The sequence below is a fragment of the Magnolia sinica genome, chromosome 15 (assembly GCF_029962835.1).
Source record: "Magnolia sinica isolate HGM2019 chromosome 15, MsV1, whole genome shotgun sequence".
Classification (NCBI taxonomy): domain Eukaryota; kingdom Viridiplantae; phylum Streptophyta; class Magnoliopsida; order Magnoliales; family Magnoliaceae; genus Magnolia; species Magnolia sinica.
The window spans coordinates 66142145-66160499 of NC_080587.1; the positions used below are offsets into that span (position 1 = coordinate 66142145).

Below are 18355 nucleotides of genomic sequence, written 5' to 3' on the forward strand. Positions count from 1 at the left end.
ATATGCTATTCTGCTTGGCTTTTTAGTGGTAATATGTTTACATGTAAAGAAATTATGTGTTTGGTTAACTTGTAAAGTGTTTACAATGGATAAATGGGTATTCATACCATAGAGCTTGGATGGTAAAACCTTCGAAAATCTATAAATCAAACAAGGACTTAGATTTTTTTTTTTTTTTTTTTTTGGGGGGGGGGCTAAGAGAGCATTAAAGCATGGCTTCACTGGACGGATTACATGTCCTCCGCCCATCACAATGGGCTCCAAATGCAATATAAAGTTTTTAATAGTGATGTCCTATATATCCTTCCCTGGTGTGGTCCAATTGATAATCAATTAGTTGTTTGTTTAAGGTTATAGGGGAACATCAAGGGAAGCACACGATGGATATAATGGATGTATCATACACATTATGGTGGACCTCACATATCATGAGTTTATATCAACTAATGTGTTCTACCATGTATAATGTCTTTTTAGCTTTAAAGATTTTACTTGTAATCTAATTAAAATATGACTTTTTGTCAAATTATAGATTACAACCAGAAGTTGTAATGTGTTTACAATTTTTAAAGCCTTTAAAGCCAAATACAGGTATCTAAACCAATCCTTTTACAAGTTAAAGATTTTACAAACAACCCCTAAGGTAGTCAACGCCCTTAACCAGGAGGTTTAAATAAATAAATAAATAAATAAAACATTGTTGCATTGTTGCTTTGAGTTATGTTTTACATTACTTACCCGAGATCTAACTATATTAAATATCCATTATTAATCTTAATATTTTAATTTATTCTTAATTAAATATCAAATTGAGTTGGGTTGTCTTCGATTCAATCTGACCTACCTGAAATCAAGGTGATCGATGATTTTTATTTTTATTTTCTTGGTTCCACTATGATATAATTAAAGCTAAAGGTATTTTCAACTTAATAGTTTCAGAATAAAAAATCTGAGAATAGCATAGCTTTTGGAAGGTTTTGGTTGTTACAGCTGTAGAGGTAGGTTGATGTCCCCCTTTTGAGAAGTAATTTTTGCAAATATTATATATTTTAGTGGCCAGGCCCACCTAATAAAAAGTTCTAATAGAACCATAGAATATGATAGAAACATCTCTTGACAGTACATGTGGCTGTAACATGTATCAATCAAGATCTGGATAGCATCATCATGAATGGTTCATGTATGAAAAAATCATACATATTAAAGCATCAGCTCTTATGTCATTTTGAAGAAGAGATGGAACTCTTTCTCTAGGAAGAAGGGTAGTGAGCTTTATTACAGTATTTTCTAAATAATAATAATAAAAAAAAAAAAGGGTTCTTGGGTTCAAAGAAACTATTAATTTATTAGTATTATTTTCTTTAAAAAATTTGGGTAGAATTCTTTGAAGAATATAATTCAAGGGGAGATCTTAAGACCAACAAGTTGAACCAGAACTTATAGTCCACTCAGCCAATAAATTCTAACCTATCATCTCCATGAAAAATCCAACTCTTCCAACAGTTTTGGACCACTATAAGGATCACATTGTGTAAAAATCAGCCAGCCATATCCACTAGTAGGGTCAGCCACACTGTATAAAACAATGTATAGCCATTGATATAAAAAAAAATACCAGTGTGGTCCACTCAATGAGTGGATGGGGATGATATTTGACAAACACAATCCTCATGACGCAGAAACCTGTTGGATGGGTTAGATTTCTTACATATATGAAAAGTTGGGAGTTATCAGCTGGGTGGACCATAACTTATGGTGCAACAGGATAGACTTGAGACTTTCTATTTTTAATAATACCTTCTTATCTTTGTTTTCTTGCGAACCTATTAAGATCATTATTGTTTGGCTTGAGAGTTATCGGAGCTTTCCAGCGCATACGTGCGTGGAATAAAGCTCATGTACAGGCACACATCTGCTAGCATGCATGGCACATAGGTGTGAGATCCAATCCATTCATCAGGTTGGTTGGGCCCTTTACATGATAAGAAGGTCCTTAATCATGGCCTCGGTGGTAGGCTTGCAAGAGTTTCAACACGTATGGTGTGAGTACGTGTGTAAAACAAAAAAGAAGAAAAGTACGTAAGATAAGAAGACTTCAACCAAGCTTTTCAGAGCCGTGTATTTGTTTTGCAAACTGTGGTCCACCTGACCAGTGGATCAACCTGATTAGGCTAGAGTATCAATATAGTGGTGCAGTTCCAACAGTTGGAGTGGATCTTGGATATATCATGCCATTCTGGTACAAGTATGGCACGTATGTCAGCTTCACGCGTGTGTGGGAGCTTAGCGAAGCTCGGATTATAATATCGGTAGGTGGGCCATCACGGATTTTTTATAAAGAGAACCAAAAGTCTTTTTTTTTTTTAATAAAACAAACAAGCACGACGATTACGTACACGCCTAGGCTCACTTGGACGGGAGCGGATTGGTTTTTACCCGGGTAGGTGCTATCCTTACAGTGGGGCCCACCTTGATGATGTCTTATATATCATGTCGTCCATCCGTTTTTCCACCCATTTTTGGTCAGTGGTCCAAAAAATTAAGCAGATCGAAATCTCAGGTGGAGCACACCTGAGGAAACAGTGGTGATTGAATGCCTACCATTAAAAAATTCCCAGGGCCAGTGTAAGCAGATCCGTAATGTTTATTTTCCATCCAACCCGTTGATAAGGTCAAACAGACCTGGATGAAGAGAAAATACAAAGATCAGCTTGATCCAAAACTTTTGTAGGCTAGAAAAAGATTTTAGTGGTGATTCACCGCCTTTTTTTTTTTTAAAAACAAAATTATTTTTATTATTATTTTTTTATGTTTACATTGGTGCAGTCTATCAAAGATTTGGATCTGCTTAAATTTTTAGGATAATGTACTAAAATGAACTGAAAAAACGGATGGGCAGCATGGATTCATAACTAATTTATTAAAGTGAGCCCCACATGGTAAGGGTAACAGCCACTAAAGTGTTACCCAGGTAACACCTAATCCGCTCGCTGGACCTACCCAAGCTGAACTACACGGCTAACATTTACAGTCACTTTTACAATAAAAACTCTAGCATGGTATATCCTTTGGTCCTAAATTATCCAGGCTATTCATTTTGTTAGCCATTTTCTGAATGGTTAGGATCATATGATCAAAGTTAACCTTGAGATGAGTTAGTAATAAGAGGTGGACGGTCTTGAACAACTATAAGACATTGATAAGGAATTCTACCAAAAAACTATTTGATATAGAATTTACATTCCGTTTTCCAATAAGCTACCCAATTAATTTAAGTAATTATCATTGTAGTACCTTTCCAAAGTTGGGTTAACCATGCAAGTAAATGGTTGACGACTGAGATGGGGCCACCATAGTGGTGTACACGAGTGGAGCTTGGGATAGCTCGACTCGGCTTGGCCACTAGATGATGCCAACTTGAACTCGGCTTGACTCGATCCTCGAGCTTGACTGGCCAGCTCGGATTGGTTCAGTCACCAACTCGGGCCAGTTCGAGCCAAGTTCCTCTACGACATTTTCTCAAACACACGGAGTGCACCTTCAATTTCTCACGGAAAATAAAACAACAGAATCAGTTTACAGGAATTTCATCAAACACTCACTAGGCAACATAACAATGAAAATACAAGGGTATTTGTTTCATATCCATACCTTCCTCGCCACCAGCCAACACTTCATTGAATCATTTCATTACACACTTGTTGAGCAACATCAATATCAAAATAACCGAGTCACCAAACTGGCTTGATCTAAGTTCAATTTGAGTTAGGGTTCAATCCAAGTCAAGTCGAGCTCGGGCAAGCTCGAGCTCAAAAAATCAGCTCGGCTCGGCTTGAACTCAGTTTTGAACCGAGTCGAATCGAGCTTTTTCGAGTCGACTCAAGCAAGCTAACAGAGCTAACACAGTTTGTGTACAGCTCTAGGCCACCATGATATTTATGTGAAATCGACCCTAACCTCTAAGTGGGTCACTTGATGTTAGGCTCAGGGACAAAAGATCAGTCCATCTATGATTCAGGTGGACCGTGCCCCAATTCAATGGTTATCATCATTTATTTGGTCTAGATCCAGGTGGAAATGGGTTATGTTCCATCAATAAGAATGCTCAAACCTTGAACAGTTTGGATTGCCTTACATATGAGCCATGCAATGATCTATCACTGTGATTGATGGAGGAATAAAGAAAAAGTTTTTTATTTTTTATTTATTTTAAAAGAAAGAAAGAAAGGAAATTTAGGGGGGAAATGAAATTTACATTCCTTACCTTTTTAAAAAGGTTAAGGGAATTTAGTGAAAATAATGAAATTTACCTTTCAATAAGCCAACTGAATAATTTAAGTAATTATTGGAGTACCTTTGGCGAGTTTTCTTAAATGAAGTTGGTGTGACTGTGCGGTTTGCAGCTTGGGTGGTACCATTGTGATGTTTATGTGAAATCCACTTCAATCGTTAGGTGTTTCACCTCATATTAGGCTTGGGGCCCAAAAAAAAGGCTCATTCGTGATTCAGGTGGACCACACAATTGAAAATAGTGTATAGGATCATGCTCACTCTCCAAATTATTTCCATTGGCCCACTTGAATCACAAAGGCTTGAGTTTTTGGTCTCATGCTTAAATTTTTGTGTAGCATCTAATTGTTAGTGTGGGTTTCATATAATCAAGGTGGGCACTGTAAAAATCAAGGGTGGATGGCTCTCTCCCAACTGTTTCCTTTGATGGGACCACCTAAATTATAGGTTACCCTGTTTTTTTGGCCCTAAGCCTAATGTGGTTATTAGGACAAAAAAAGTACTAACTTTATATTTTTCTAAGTTTGGCTAAGTATGGTGTCGGGTTGGTACAAAGTGAGTGCAAGTTAAGATTAGCGTGGCCCCAACATGTAATGTATTTTCTTATTGGTATGGACTTCACCCCGTCTTTACTATTATGGATTCATACTGGAAAGGAGAATACTAAATGGGGCACTGTATTTTGATATCTCACCATGCGAGGATGCCATATAACCTGGACTAATGATCACACAGTTGATCCATAAATTGTCCAAAGACGCTATCCTTACATTCATCTATGCCTATCATGCATATTTTGCATTATACAACAAATCATTGTTTTCTCACCATATCTATATGCATCACTATTTTGTCACTATATTTTAGTTTAGAATGAAGAATTATTATATGAAATGTAATTAAGAGTTTATGATAAATCATAACCTGACATATAATAAGAACTCAGACAATAATAATAGTAGAACTTTCTAGCTACATGTGCTCTTATCACTTTTATAAGGACAATGTAATACGCTGAGAATGTTTTATGAATGTCTTGTGAATGAATGATAATAAAGTTAATCTTTGATGCAATATTTATTTAATATCTATATATGATCCAAATCACAATCAACAATAATATTAACATCTAATGGAGGGAGTAGATCTTGCATACACATCACAGTGGTCCTCTTAAAAGATCAAGGGTGGGCTCTTACTCTCAATTGTTACATATATCCGAGAGTTCATGGTGATGTATATGTGAGATCTGCTTTAACCATTAGTCATATAATCTGCTTTAGTCACAGGGCTAGAAAATTAGGATGGTATGTGATTTAAGTGGACCACGCCAAAAGAAACAATCAAGAGAGATGTCCACCTTTGATTTGTACAGGACCCATCGTGATGATTATATGAAATCGATTACACTCATTAGATGCGACACCAAACTTTAAGAATGGATCCAAAAACTCAGGTCCATTAGTGATTTAGGTGGGTGACACTAAGGGAAGTAATTTGGAGGGTGAGCATGGTCATATACACTGTTTCCAAACGTGTGGTCCAATTGAATCAGGAATGGGGGTAATATTTTGTCCCTAGGCCTAACTTTGGGTGACACAAGTAGTATTGAAATGGGTTTCACAGAAACATCACAGTGGAACCTGCCCCAGTCATCGACATCGCCACAACTTACAATAATAATTACTTAAATTAATCAAACAACCTATTGAAAATAAATTTTAAAAGGTATCAGAATGTATATTCTATATTAATTTTTTAATATCCATGACAACGTGACATATCCTTGCCTGGCCTACATGCAAGGAATCTAGACTGTCCAAGATTTCAGAATCCGTATGAATGGTGCATAGCGCATTTCCCTTATTAGAAATGATTTTAAAGCTTCCCTCTTCTTTCAGCTGCTAGACATGTTGCTAAACTTGGGTGGTGCGGCTAAAGATAAGGCCGTCACAGTCCAGACTCAACAGGCACAAAGATCAGACGGTTACCATCACGTGGTCATAGTGAGGTGGGGCCCACAAATTATTATAGTGTTCACATTCGAAAGTAAAACGTACAATCAGCATTGCAAAAATCAGACGGCTAACATCGTCGGAAGAAAAAGTGAAAAATGTGAGGTGGGGCCCACAATATGGAAAATGAAAAAAATTCGCCGTTGCCGGGGATCGAACCCGGGTCACCCGCGTGACAGGCGGGAATACTCACCACTATACTACAACGACGCTACTTGCCGAGTAAATATGAAAATATTTTATTATATCTATTATGAATATTTTTGGTTTATGCAAAAGGACCCGTGGTGGCCCATGGCTCATTCATTGCGATGGACCATGTGCCAAAAGAGATCCGGAATTGGAATACTTTTTGGTGCATAGACCATCCACAGTGGGGCCCATAGTTATCAACGGTTCGGATGAGTGGGCCATGGGCCACCACTGACCACACTCGTATAAAACCCAAAGCTCAAATGGCACCGTACATGCTTTTAACTGGTGCAATGTGTAATACTTGTAGTAGAAAAATGTACTGCTATGGAAATACGGTGATCTAAGCATCTACAGAAAGTCGATGGACCTGACCAGGCTAGATTTGGTTAGTAATCAGGGTCGGGTTTGGGTCTACCATTTTGGACCCGTTTTAAAATCGGGTCGTGTCAACCATCTTGGACCCAGTTGAGACTGAGTTGGTGCTGTACAGCTGGTAAGAGAGTGAGATTTTGTAAGCCACATGCACCAAAGATAGAGGCCGTACACACGTTGGATGTGTCAAAAGTGGCACACGTGTGCAATCCAATCCATCTATCAGATGGTCTTGATCATGTAAATGGTTTCACTCCACCATGTACTTAACTCAAAACCAAGGTCCAGAGATCCAATGGGTACCCCAACGGTGACTAAAAGAAGAAGACCAGGACCTGAAAGGATCCAATACCCAGACCCGAACAGGTTGGGCATGGATACTCCTAAACCACTCCCATTGACAGCTCTGGGCCTTTTCGGATCTTAAGTAGGATCCGAGAATATGCTCAATCAACGGCTATGATGTAGGGATCAGTAGCTGGCAATTGGACTGGGCTGTTCGGACCTGTCTGAGTCCAGCCCACTTGGGATGGCTTTTCGGGCAGAGCCTCGAGGCCAATGGGTTGGACTTGGGGTCCGAGTTTTAGGCTAACTAATTGAGAAGGATTTGGGCTTGCATCTGCCTATGGTTAGTATTGTTGTACCTTATTAGTCTTCATTCCCGCGAGAGCCAATTAGAGAGGGACATATGTAATTTTATGAGAGTTGTGTGGTGTATTTGAGATATGTGGTGATATTCGAAGAGAATTTTGCAGTGATACAGCCGATGTCTATCGAGTGATGCCATGTCATTCACAAAATAAGAGTGGTCGAGCGGAACATGGTCGAGTCGATAAGAAAGCCGGGAGCGGTTATTGGGACAGGTGACAAGCTAAAAAGGAAAGGATCTAGAAGTCAGTAATGATGAAATGGTTATAGTAACCGTCAGAATGTGAGAAACATCCAGATGATCGGTTTAATACTATAAATAGCAAGTAAATTCAGCAGGATAAGGTGTCACATACCAACCAAATTAAATCTATCTTTATTTACCTTGTGCTTCTTAGCATTATCAGTCGTTTATATTCCTATGGGTAATCAATAGCAGTAAACAAATAGTTGTTAATCTTAGCATTAATTCGATTCTATGCTCACACGCTGGCTCAGTTTGAGTATCAAGCAAGTTTTTTTTTTTTTTTTTTGTTTAGAAAGGTGCTTTGCAGTTGCTCTTCATGGTCGACTATAAGAATTTTCTTTTCATATATCTATATTGAAAAAGTCATTTTGTAAAGAAGGTATGCGTGTAGCCTATTTTTAGAGGACGATCGTCAACCCTTTGATAGTTTCCTAATCATCTTAGAAAGTGTTGTGCAAGTGACTGGATGGGCGACCAATATTATTCATTCTCGGTCACATACGGTTGATAATTCTAACGTATCTATATATGTTGGCGCTTAGGGTTGTAGTTGTTTAGTTTGAATTGAGCCACACATTCAATTATGGCACACCCGCACAAATCACGTAACCAAATTTGAACCGAAAGAGGAACAACAAGTATTATCCAATCCATGTGTATTTTAAACCGTTTTCCACCACAGCAGGACCCACTAGATGGTTGGTCCTGATTAATACATCGCACCACCATGTGTCCACGTATTTCTGTGCTATCAACTTCACACATCATCTCTCATTATTAGTGATGAGAATTCCATCTATGAGCTAATAAAATTTTGTATAGGGTTAGCCAAGATCAGCCCAGTCCACTTTCTTACAAGGTTCAATACATGGGCTGGGACCATGGTTTTTTTGACTCGGTGACTTGGACCGACTTGTTCAGGGCTGATTCACCCTCTTTCACAATCTTGACTCATGCTGCCGAACCGGATTAGACTCAACTGAGTCCAAGACGACTCAGACGAGTAGTGTCTGACTCTGGTGAGTGGTCAATCTATGGCTATGGCAAGCCGTTGGGTTCAGTAGTATTTCTGCAGACAACAAACCAGGCCCTAACAGTTTTACTGTTGGGCCGGAAATCTTGGGTTGGTCCCATTACAGGCCTATGAGCTGGGCTCTATCCAGCCCAATGTCTTGATTAGCAACCTGCCACCCACTTTCCACAGGAAATCTCTTCTCCTCTACCCCAAGACTTTCCAGATTGGATGATCCAAGCCACATATTGTTGTCCTTTTTCAGTTATCTATGGGCCGTTGGTGTACTTCTTTTACTGTACCATCTATTTGCAACTACTACAGAGAGTAATTCAGGGCATGGTCCATCTACATTGGGGTCCAACAAACCAATGGTTTAGATCAGTGTACCACGGGCACTACAATAAGTGCCATGTAATGAAAGTCAAAGAGTATATATAGGGTCCCTGAGCGAGATCCAGGCCATTCATTATGTGGGTTGCATTGTGTAAATACCCTGGTCCAAACATTAGGCTGGCTCCACCTACCATGTGGGCCACACTTATATTAGAAAAATGGATGGTTAGAAGAAAATGACCAGTGGTCTTCATTCGATATACCTGTGCCCGATTAATTGACTGGGCCACCCTTTGTTGGACCAGGTCAATCACAATGGCCCACTAGGTGAATGATCCAGATCTCCTACAGTTGTGCCCCTTGGGCTCATGTACTGCAAATCCGCAATCACAACGGCTTATGTAGATTATAGTTGGGCTGGTTGTATCTATGATCTACCATGGAATCCTCTTTTACTAGGAACCTTCAACCGGGCCAAGTCAATAAAGGCCCATGGGTCTTTTTAGGGCTGTCACCAAGGCCCGGTTTATAAATGGGCTTGTGCTTGGACTGGTTTTGCAAGAAAAAAAAAATCACTGGGGAAATCGAAGGAGAGTTTGTTATAATATCCAAGTTCGTTATAGAGGAGTAAAGAAGATATCATGGACAATATTCACAAAGAAAATGCCATTGGCATATCTAAGTTTGTTTAGAGAAGCGTTGGCATCCTTGCTATTTGATTCGGATTTGATAATGACTACCTACCTCATGTAAGAACTCTATTTAGTGGGCCTCACTGATCAACGGTTTGGATTGTCATATAGTTGGATTGGATGATTGAGTAAACCAGTGGGCCCCACTTCAGGTGATGCGCTGCGCAGTCTGCGCAGCTCTGCGTACTAGGGCTGGAATGCTATAGCTGTCTTACATAGATAGCAATTTGAGTTGCACTAGGATGCTATAATGTGGAGCGTGGGAGAGAGAGTTGTGATAGGTTTCAAACTCTCTCTCCACAGATTCTATAAAAGAGAGCTGGGTCCCCGATCCTACACCACAGCAGAAATTCGAGTCCCATCTTGTGAATTGCAGAAAGGGTGTGAAGGAAAGGAAGATCCTCAACTCTACAGGTATTCTGGTATTCTTATCCAGCTTTCATGGCGGCGTCTCAGCTAGGTAAGCTATTCGACCCCTGATCGCCATGTCCCATGCACAGACAGATCCATGGGCCTATTCCGCATATAGATTTAGTCCCACAATTGGTATCAGAGCCACTATGCAAAGGCATGGGCGATCAGATTATCTATTTCACAATCAGATTCATCCTCTAGGGATTCTAATTCCAGATCAGATTTCAAATTCCCAAATCAGCTATATTGGGATTTGGATTTTCGAATCCGATTAGGGATTTTCATCCTCAATACCATAATTAGGGGGCTTCGAATTCAAATCCCAAATCTAGATATTAATTAGGGATTATTCGAACCCCAAATCCAGTTAATTTGGGGATTTCAGTCCTAAACCCCAAATCCAGCCATCCATATTATGGATTTCAGATTCGAATCCCAAATCCAAATTAGGAATTTCAATTCCCAAAACAGCTACGGGGAATTTCAGATCCCCAACCCATATTCCAGATTCTAATTAGGGATTTTCTGAACCCAGATCCCTAAATCCACTCGATTAGGGATTTCGGATTCTAGTCCCCAAATCCAGGTGGTGATTAGGGATTTTGAAATCCCTGAATCAAGTAATCTGATTACGGATTCAGCATCCAGAACCAGCAATTAGGAATTCTAAAATCCCTGAGTTGAGGTCTTTCGATACCCTTACCAGCGGTTTGTGGAAGACAGCCAAGGATAGATTTTCTCACCGATGCTGTCTATAACCCTCGATTCAACTGGATCCAAACCCACCACCTCCATTCATGGCCGATGAATCCTGATGATTGCCACATCGTCCGACCGCGACCATCATTATCGTGTTGACAAACTCCTCATACGGATTCGAGGAAGATTTCATGGTCGTCGGCGTCGAGGATGATGGAGGCGTAGAGATTTTCGTCTGGCTGGAGATTCATCTCAGGAAGGGGAGATTTTTCACTCGCTCTCTCCTTCGCTGCTGCCCTCAGTCGGTCGAAGACGACTGCTGCTCGGTCGCATACAACAGCTATTAGGTCGAAATCGACCTTAATAAGTTTCGGGTCGTTGGACCCGACTACATGTACTCGGGTCCGACCTCAGTAACAGCGAACGGGACGTATTCCTACTCTCTTGTGGGCCTGTCGCTGGTAGTGGCCCCGGTATGCTGTTTTGATGGTGGGGCCATGATTTCAATCTAGTACATTTAATGCCAAGTTTTGGACCGTTCAAATAACGTTCCATGTTTATTAGATCTGAACTGTCTCATGAGCATATTAACTAACTCATGCGCTGGGTATTTATGAAAATTTTATATGCTAAGTATTAAGCATTAAGACTAATTTGTCCGTATTATGAACACTCACTACCAAAAAAATGAGCAAAGGCTACGGATGATTGGAGTCTTTAGCTACGGATATAAACCATAGCTATTTTACTACGGATTAAATCCGTAGCTGAATGCTCTAATCATTCGTAGCATTTACTCCTATTGATGATCTCTTAGAAGTTCTATGGGGGGCCCACCACAATTTTTGTGTTCAATCTAAGCCGTTCATCCATTTTGACAGATCATTTTAATGTGTTAGCTCAACAATTAGATAAAGTTAAAGCTCAAGTGGACCACACCATAAGAAACAATGGAGATTAAGTGCCTTTTGTTGATTTGTGGTGTGGTCCATTTGAGTCTTCTATTTGCCTCATTTCTTGGGATAAATCCCTAAATAATTCTTTGAATTGAATGGAAGGCATAGATAAATGACATACATCATGGTGGGCCACACGGAGCCCCTAACATAACCGTTCATCTCAATTTCGCGGCCGCGCGCACCAAAAACAAAGAGCCCGCCCATTGCGTTTTTCATTCTCGCGCGCCCACCTCTCTCTCTATCTTCTCTCGCTCCTTTCTCTCTAACTTCTCCCCATTTCTCTCTCTCGCTCCCTGCCCACCCTCGACTGCGTGAGGGACTCGTTCGAACGGCTCCACTTCTCTCTCTCTCTCTCTCTCTCTCTCTCTCTCTCTCTCCCTCTCTCTCTCTCCCTGCCCATCCTCGACGACGAGGTATCTCTCTCTCTCTCTCAATCTCAATGTTGATTTATGAATTTGGGAATTTAATAATTTTTAATTTGGATTTCTAATTCGAATATGGACCCGCATTTAGGGATTTAGGGATTTTAGGGCTTACAGATTTGATTGTGGACCCTGAATTTGGGTTTTTCTGATTTTACAAATTGGGGATTTGGGGATTTTATGATTTCATTTCATGGGCCATGGATATTGTGAAGAAAACATTGATGGACCTTTAAGATTATGAAGAGAATGTTGAATCAATCATTTTGTCGAATTCTGAGAACATTGAACGGTTGACAGCAAGTTTTTTTCCAGCATCTGCATACTCACGCATCGAAGCACTATCTCACTATCCAGTTCTATGCTTGCCTGTTCAGAACTCGCAATAGTTTCCACCAGCTTTCCATCTGATTCCATGGTCTTCTCATTTGGAACAGCATCGATCCCAGTAGCTGGATCGATATTTTTGCATTTCGTGTCTCCACCCACATCTGATGTAGAATGAGTGGCCATTTGAATTTGATCAACCTCATTGGTCATCACCTTTTCTATGTTCCCTGCAGCTATTTGAGTCTGATTAACCTCATCCGTTACTTTCTCTTCCTTCTCCACTGTAGCCAAGTTACCACCGTCTCCTGCAGCAGTTGTCAGGGGATGACCAACTTGCTTGATAGGAAGAGCATCTGGGTTTTGGCCTTCTGAAACAGAGGAATGATCCTCAACCAGTAGCTTGGATTCGACATAACTATTACTATTTGCTGCAGTATCTTCTTCACCTGCAGTTTCAACATGGTTTCCTGAATCACAAGCTTTATCTTCCTCTATAACTTGAACATCATTTCTAGAATCACCTGCTAGATGATCAACTGGCATCTTCTCTTCCCTAGTCATTGAATTCAGAATGGCAGTCCCATCAAGACCCATGTCAGCTTGAAAAGGAATAGAGGGATTTTCGACCAAAGCGCCTATCAGGTTGTCGCCACTCCCAACAGGGAACTGATCTCCGCTAGCATTAATCTCTTTGTGATTCTCACTGTCTAACAGAGTTGCCTTTGCCTCATTCACAGTGGCAGTACCATTATTGGACAGGCTCATATTCATGCTAGTAACTAACTGAGGCTCTGCTTTGTGGCATTTGTTTGCTCCCTGTTTGTAATAGGTCTATGGATACGGCTTTTATCCTGAGTTTTTTTTTTTCTTATTTTCTAAATGCAAGTAATGTGGACTCTAGGGCCGGTTGTCTTCATTTCATGGACTAGAAAGGGGCTGATGGAGCTATGTGAAGGATCCAACTCAAGTGACAAGGGTTGTGTGGTGGAGGTTTGAGCGGCTACATATGTGATAGGCTACACCCCTTGGATGTATGTTCCACCAACCCAAAGTCATCCTGTAAATCCTTGTTGAAAAATGCAGGCTAATTAATAACATATAATATCTAAAGAAGTTTTAAATTTTGGTGTTGGACCATTATCTTCTCTGCTTTGCTTTGTGCTCACTTTGATACTAGTTACTGAAATTGCCTGAACAAAAAAATAAAAATAAAAATTCCACAGATTAAATTCATAGCATTGATCTATATATTTCAATTGAAAGCTGAGCTTTGTTTCTTCCCTATATGCTGAAATTTAACTTAATAGTTATCTGCAATTATGTTTTTTCTGTGGGAGAATGAGTCGGGATGTGTTGCTTGCAGCCTTCCGTGAGTGCAGACACCCTAATATTATGATTTTCTGAATCATTTTATCCCAAATGGATGGAATTAATTTTTTTGTTGTTGTGATGGGTGCCTTTTGCGTTGTCCTTTTTTTTTCCCCATTGTGGTATTCGTATGATTTTCAAGTGATAAAAATTAAAACCAAACTTAAAAACTAAAGCCGCGACAAGGGTGTACTTATTCTTGTATCACTAAACCAACTAGGCCTGGTTTGCCTTTCCTCTCCTTCGTGTATTAGTTGCATCTTCGTAGTTAAACTATGAAGTCTTCCACATGTTCTTGGCCTTTTCTGCACTCTGGTGATAATGATTGTTTGTAATTTTTCTAGCTTGGTGCCAAATGCTATGCTAGTAGCATTAGTTGTTATTTGCAAAGCAGGGCTAGTGTAAAGAAGGTCCCCCTTTACAAGGTATATAACACATCTCTATTTGTTATTTATTTTATGATTTTGACTTTTAGAATTCTCTTCTAGTGATTTTAAATTCCAAGATGGCAATGATGCTTTTAGAATTGCATCTGATTCATTTCAAGTTCGACTTTTGAGTTCCTCTTTATTAAATTAATTATCAAAGATTATAAATAATGTGGATGTACCCATTTAGGGTGATATAATTGTAAAATAGTGTGGTTCAAGCCTTTAGCTATTATCACCCAGTTGTTTAAATCTTGCTCTTTTTGAAACTACACAAGGTATTTAATTCCTTGACAATTATCAACTTAAATTTTTGCGTCTTTTGGCCCTCCAAATTAATGTAGAGATAGTACTTCGGAATAAAAAGAAGTTTTCTTGAGTTGGACGAAGTGCTAGAGGTAAACATTCAGTACTTCGCCTACCACACAAGATTCCACCATAACCTAATATTAACCTAAACCTAAACCTAAACCTATAACTTAAACCTAAAACCTAAACCTAAACCTAAAACCCAAATGTATTCTCAAATCCCTAAACCTAAACCTACACCTAATCTTAATCTCAACTCCCTAAAGATTTCAACATTTTCGACCGTTGGATTGAGTATGCTTTCGATTGTATTGCAGGGTATGGGCCCCACCGGAATCGAATAATCAGATCATCTCGCAGTAGAGGAAAGAGCAGAAGCTACTGGTGGTCTCTGAGGCACGTGAGACGAAGAGGGTTAGTATGCCATTGGTTTTTTTTTTTTTTTTAAATAAAATTTATGGCGATGATTTTTCGCCTTGTACAGATTCCCTTAATCTTGTTTTTTATTTAAGTCAGACTCTTGGGAAAGATAAAGATATTATGGGGGAGGTTTTCAAGACCCATGAAGCAATTTAGTGAGTAGCGGATTTTCCATCCATTTCCTCGGATATTTATTAATTTATTCTTACAATTTCTTAAAAATTAATTTATTTCGGTGCTTAATTTTAGATCTTTGGACAAGACAATTTCCACACTTCAGATGGAGCTGGCTGCTGCTCGGAGTTCTCAGGAGATGGTAGGCCTTGGCAATTCTTCTGTAGCCTCGGACTCTTGTGAGGCCACGAGGAAGAAGGCATTCATTGTGATTGGAATTAATACCGCCTTTAGCAGCAGGAAAAGGCGGGATTCAGTCAGAGAGACTTGGATGCCTCAAGGTTAATTTCCCATCCTTTTCAGTAGAATATGTAGTGAAGTAAGTTACTTTATGATTGATATGTCTGTATGATCATTTAAAACTGACAATTCGATGAGCGTTGGCTGCAAGTAGTCCCCCAGTATCCATTCCGTTCTTTAAGCTGCGTTTGGACTCACCATTGAATTGGACTCTGTTATAATTTGTTCAGTAGAGCGGAAATGACAAATTGTGGCAGAAGTTTCTGCTATAATTGGTGCATGTTTCAACTATTTCCCAGGTTTTAGTTATAGTTTGTATGGGGTTTCTATGGTAATTTAGATTTATTCAGATAAATTGTTTGGATTTAGTTGGGTTTCTCGTTTGTTTTATAAGTGTTTCTTTTTTAGTAAGTCTATGTTCTAGTAATGCCAAGACCGCAATCTCAAGCCTTTATATTTGTTGATTTGTTTATTGTCCTTAATGTTACTTTGCTCTTCTCATGGGACTGCACTCGCTGTTTTATTTATTTGTGAAATAAAAACGTACATCCAGAGAGAGGGAACGAATCAGCCATACAAAGCTTAGTTTTGGATAACACCTTCCTTGGCATAGGAAGGATTTCTTATGTGCAATATGCTGAGAATCACTACTAGGAATCATGGTTACCAAAGAGCTTGACATAGAAATACAAAAACGCATCACCCACTTTGTAAAATCTAGCATGAGCCTTTGGATAGGCTCTCTAGGATCGACAGTAGTAGCTGCATGTATGGTAGAATTCCCTGGTACAATCATTCAGAGAGTCTCTCCTAAGGATGATTCCTATAAAGTTCTAAATGGTACTGCTAGCTGTAGGAACCCAATGTGACATGTATTCAAGAACTTCATTCTCTTGTTACTTGATCTAGTGCAGCTCCTCATGGACAAATCTGGACATGTTGCCTCTTTTCCGAACAAAATATTTCATAAATTTTAAATAAATGGAAGAATCTTATTTGTAAATTAATCTGAAAAAAAACATTTTTATTTTAGCCGTGTTGTTTGTGTTTGAAATTAGAAATGAATGGAGAGGTTAGAGTGGTCAACTGCTCCTCCAATGGCTACATAGGGTATAATCTATCTCTACAATGGATGATTGTGATTGGGTCTAGGACAACAGTTATGTGTTTGGTTGATTGAAATCAATTGGGCATCTATCCTACTTGATGAAGGAAAGGCATGCTTTAGGTTTCAACATTCCTTGCATTGGTAGACTGTGTAATAGCATATGGATGGTTTTTTTTTTTTTTTTTTTTAAACACACGCACACACACCACCACACACTCACGCCATGGTGGGATTTCACCACCAATGGGTACTCAAACCCTCAACCAAGTGTGCCATTATTCTCTTACCTTTGCCAAGAGCTCTATTGCAATGCATCTATTCAATGTTTTTGATGATTCAATTTTATTTGATTTTTTTTTTCTGAATTATCCATTTGTTTTCTTTTTCTTTTTTAGTTTTAAAATTTTGAGGATAAAAAATGTACCATGGTTGGGCTTGTGGCAATTTCTTTAGTAAACCTGACCAAGCTAGTTGCTAGCACGGTTGCAAGACTCATGTTGTATGCACCATAGCTGATCCATATTGCAAAATCTCTAGAATATTGAAGTGAAATAAGGCAGGGGAATGGAAATTTGACAAGGAAAGTGGCTTTCAAGGTGTGTTACGAAGTCACTTTCCTTAACGCAGTATCGACCCCCACTATGGACAAAATCCGAGTGTGCAACTAGGTTACTGCAATCCATACCTAGGATACAATGAAGCTTAGGGTACCCGTCTTTGATCTCCCACTCAATAGTGTTAGTTGATTGAGACCCCAAATACCTCTTAACAATGAATGTAAACAGAAGCTGTATCTGTAAGTCCATTTCTTACCTTTGTAGTGGCAAGATAACAAATTAAAGACAATGAAATAAATAAAGAACAATGAAGGCTTCTAGATAGAGTTTTGTGAAAGAGAAGTTGTAGAGAAAAGCCAAATGCTGTAATGTACAAAACCCCTCATAGGACCCTCCTTATACAGAGGTTTTGGTGTGTGCAATGGATCCTGTGCCTATTTTGAATAGTTATATCATTATTCAATGGACCTTCCTTATGTAGAGGTTTTATTGTCTTTTGCAATAGGTATTGTTCCTGTTCTTAGTAGTCATGTGATTGTTCAAGGCACCCCCTTCTCACCCAGGCAACCGTTCCAACAATCTAGTCATCTTGACACATCCTCAGGACCACATAACCAACACCAGCCTACAGACCATCTAACTGCCACTTGGGTGTAGCACGCCAGTTAGGGAAAAGTTTAGGGCACCTTGAGATGATGCATGTGTGCGAAGTGAAAGCTGCATCAAGTGCTTTGTGCCCAAGGGCCAAGTCTTTAGCATTTAATTTGGCAGGGTGCTATTTGCTTTAAAGTATAGGTGGATGTTGTACATTCCTGTGTTGATTACTCAAGCATGACGGCATCTATTCTGCCTCAGGTGGATGTTACATGTGGGAGGGTTGGAGCTGCATATTTCAGATTCAAGCATCTGGTACGTCTCTTGTCAAGAATGCACATGTGTAGTTCATCAAACAATACATTATGTGATATCGTGTGCATGATATCTATGTTATAATTTCCCTTATGTATTTTGCTTAAAATCCATGTTTATGCATGATTCTCATGCATTAACATGGATTTGGGCTAAAAAAGATCGAAATGAAAAATTTGAGAAAACAGAGGAGATTTTCTTTTATAAAGTA

At 39.3% G+C, this 18355-nt stretch overlaps 1 long non-coding RNA gene and 1 other non-coding gene across 3 annotated transcripts; one reads left to right on the forward strand and one right to left on the reverse strand.

Moving 5' to 3' along the window:
• Positions 1–6443: 6443 nt before the first annotated feature.
• Positions 6444–6515, reverse strand: TRNAD-GUC (transfer RNA aspartic acid (anticodon GUC)). The gene has a single exon. It is a non-coding gene; the product is annotated as a tRNA-Asp (tRNA).
• Positions 6516–15103: 8588 nt separating this feature from the next.
• LOC131227421 (uncharacterized) lies at positions 15104–18145 on the forward strand. 2 transcript variants are annotated; one of them, XR_009162257.1, is made up of 3 exons: positions 15111–15311; positions 15406–15611; positions 18091–18145. It is a non-coding gene; the product is annotated as an uncharacterized LOC131227421 (long non-coding RNA). The 2 variants fall into 2 exon arrangements; XR_009162256.1 differs by lacking the exon at positions 18091–18145 and having other exon boundaries at positions 15104–15311; positions 15406–15612.
• Positions 18146–18355: the final 210 nt, after the last annotated feature.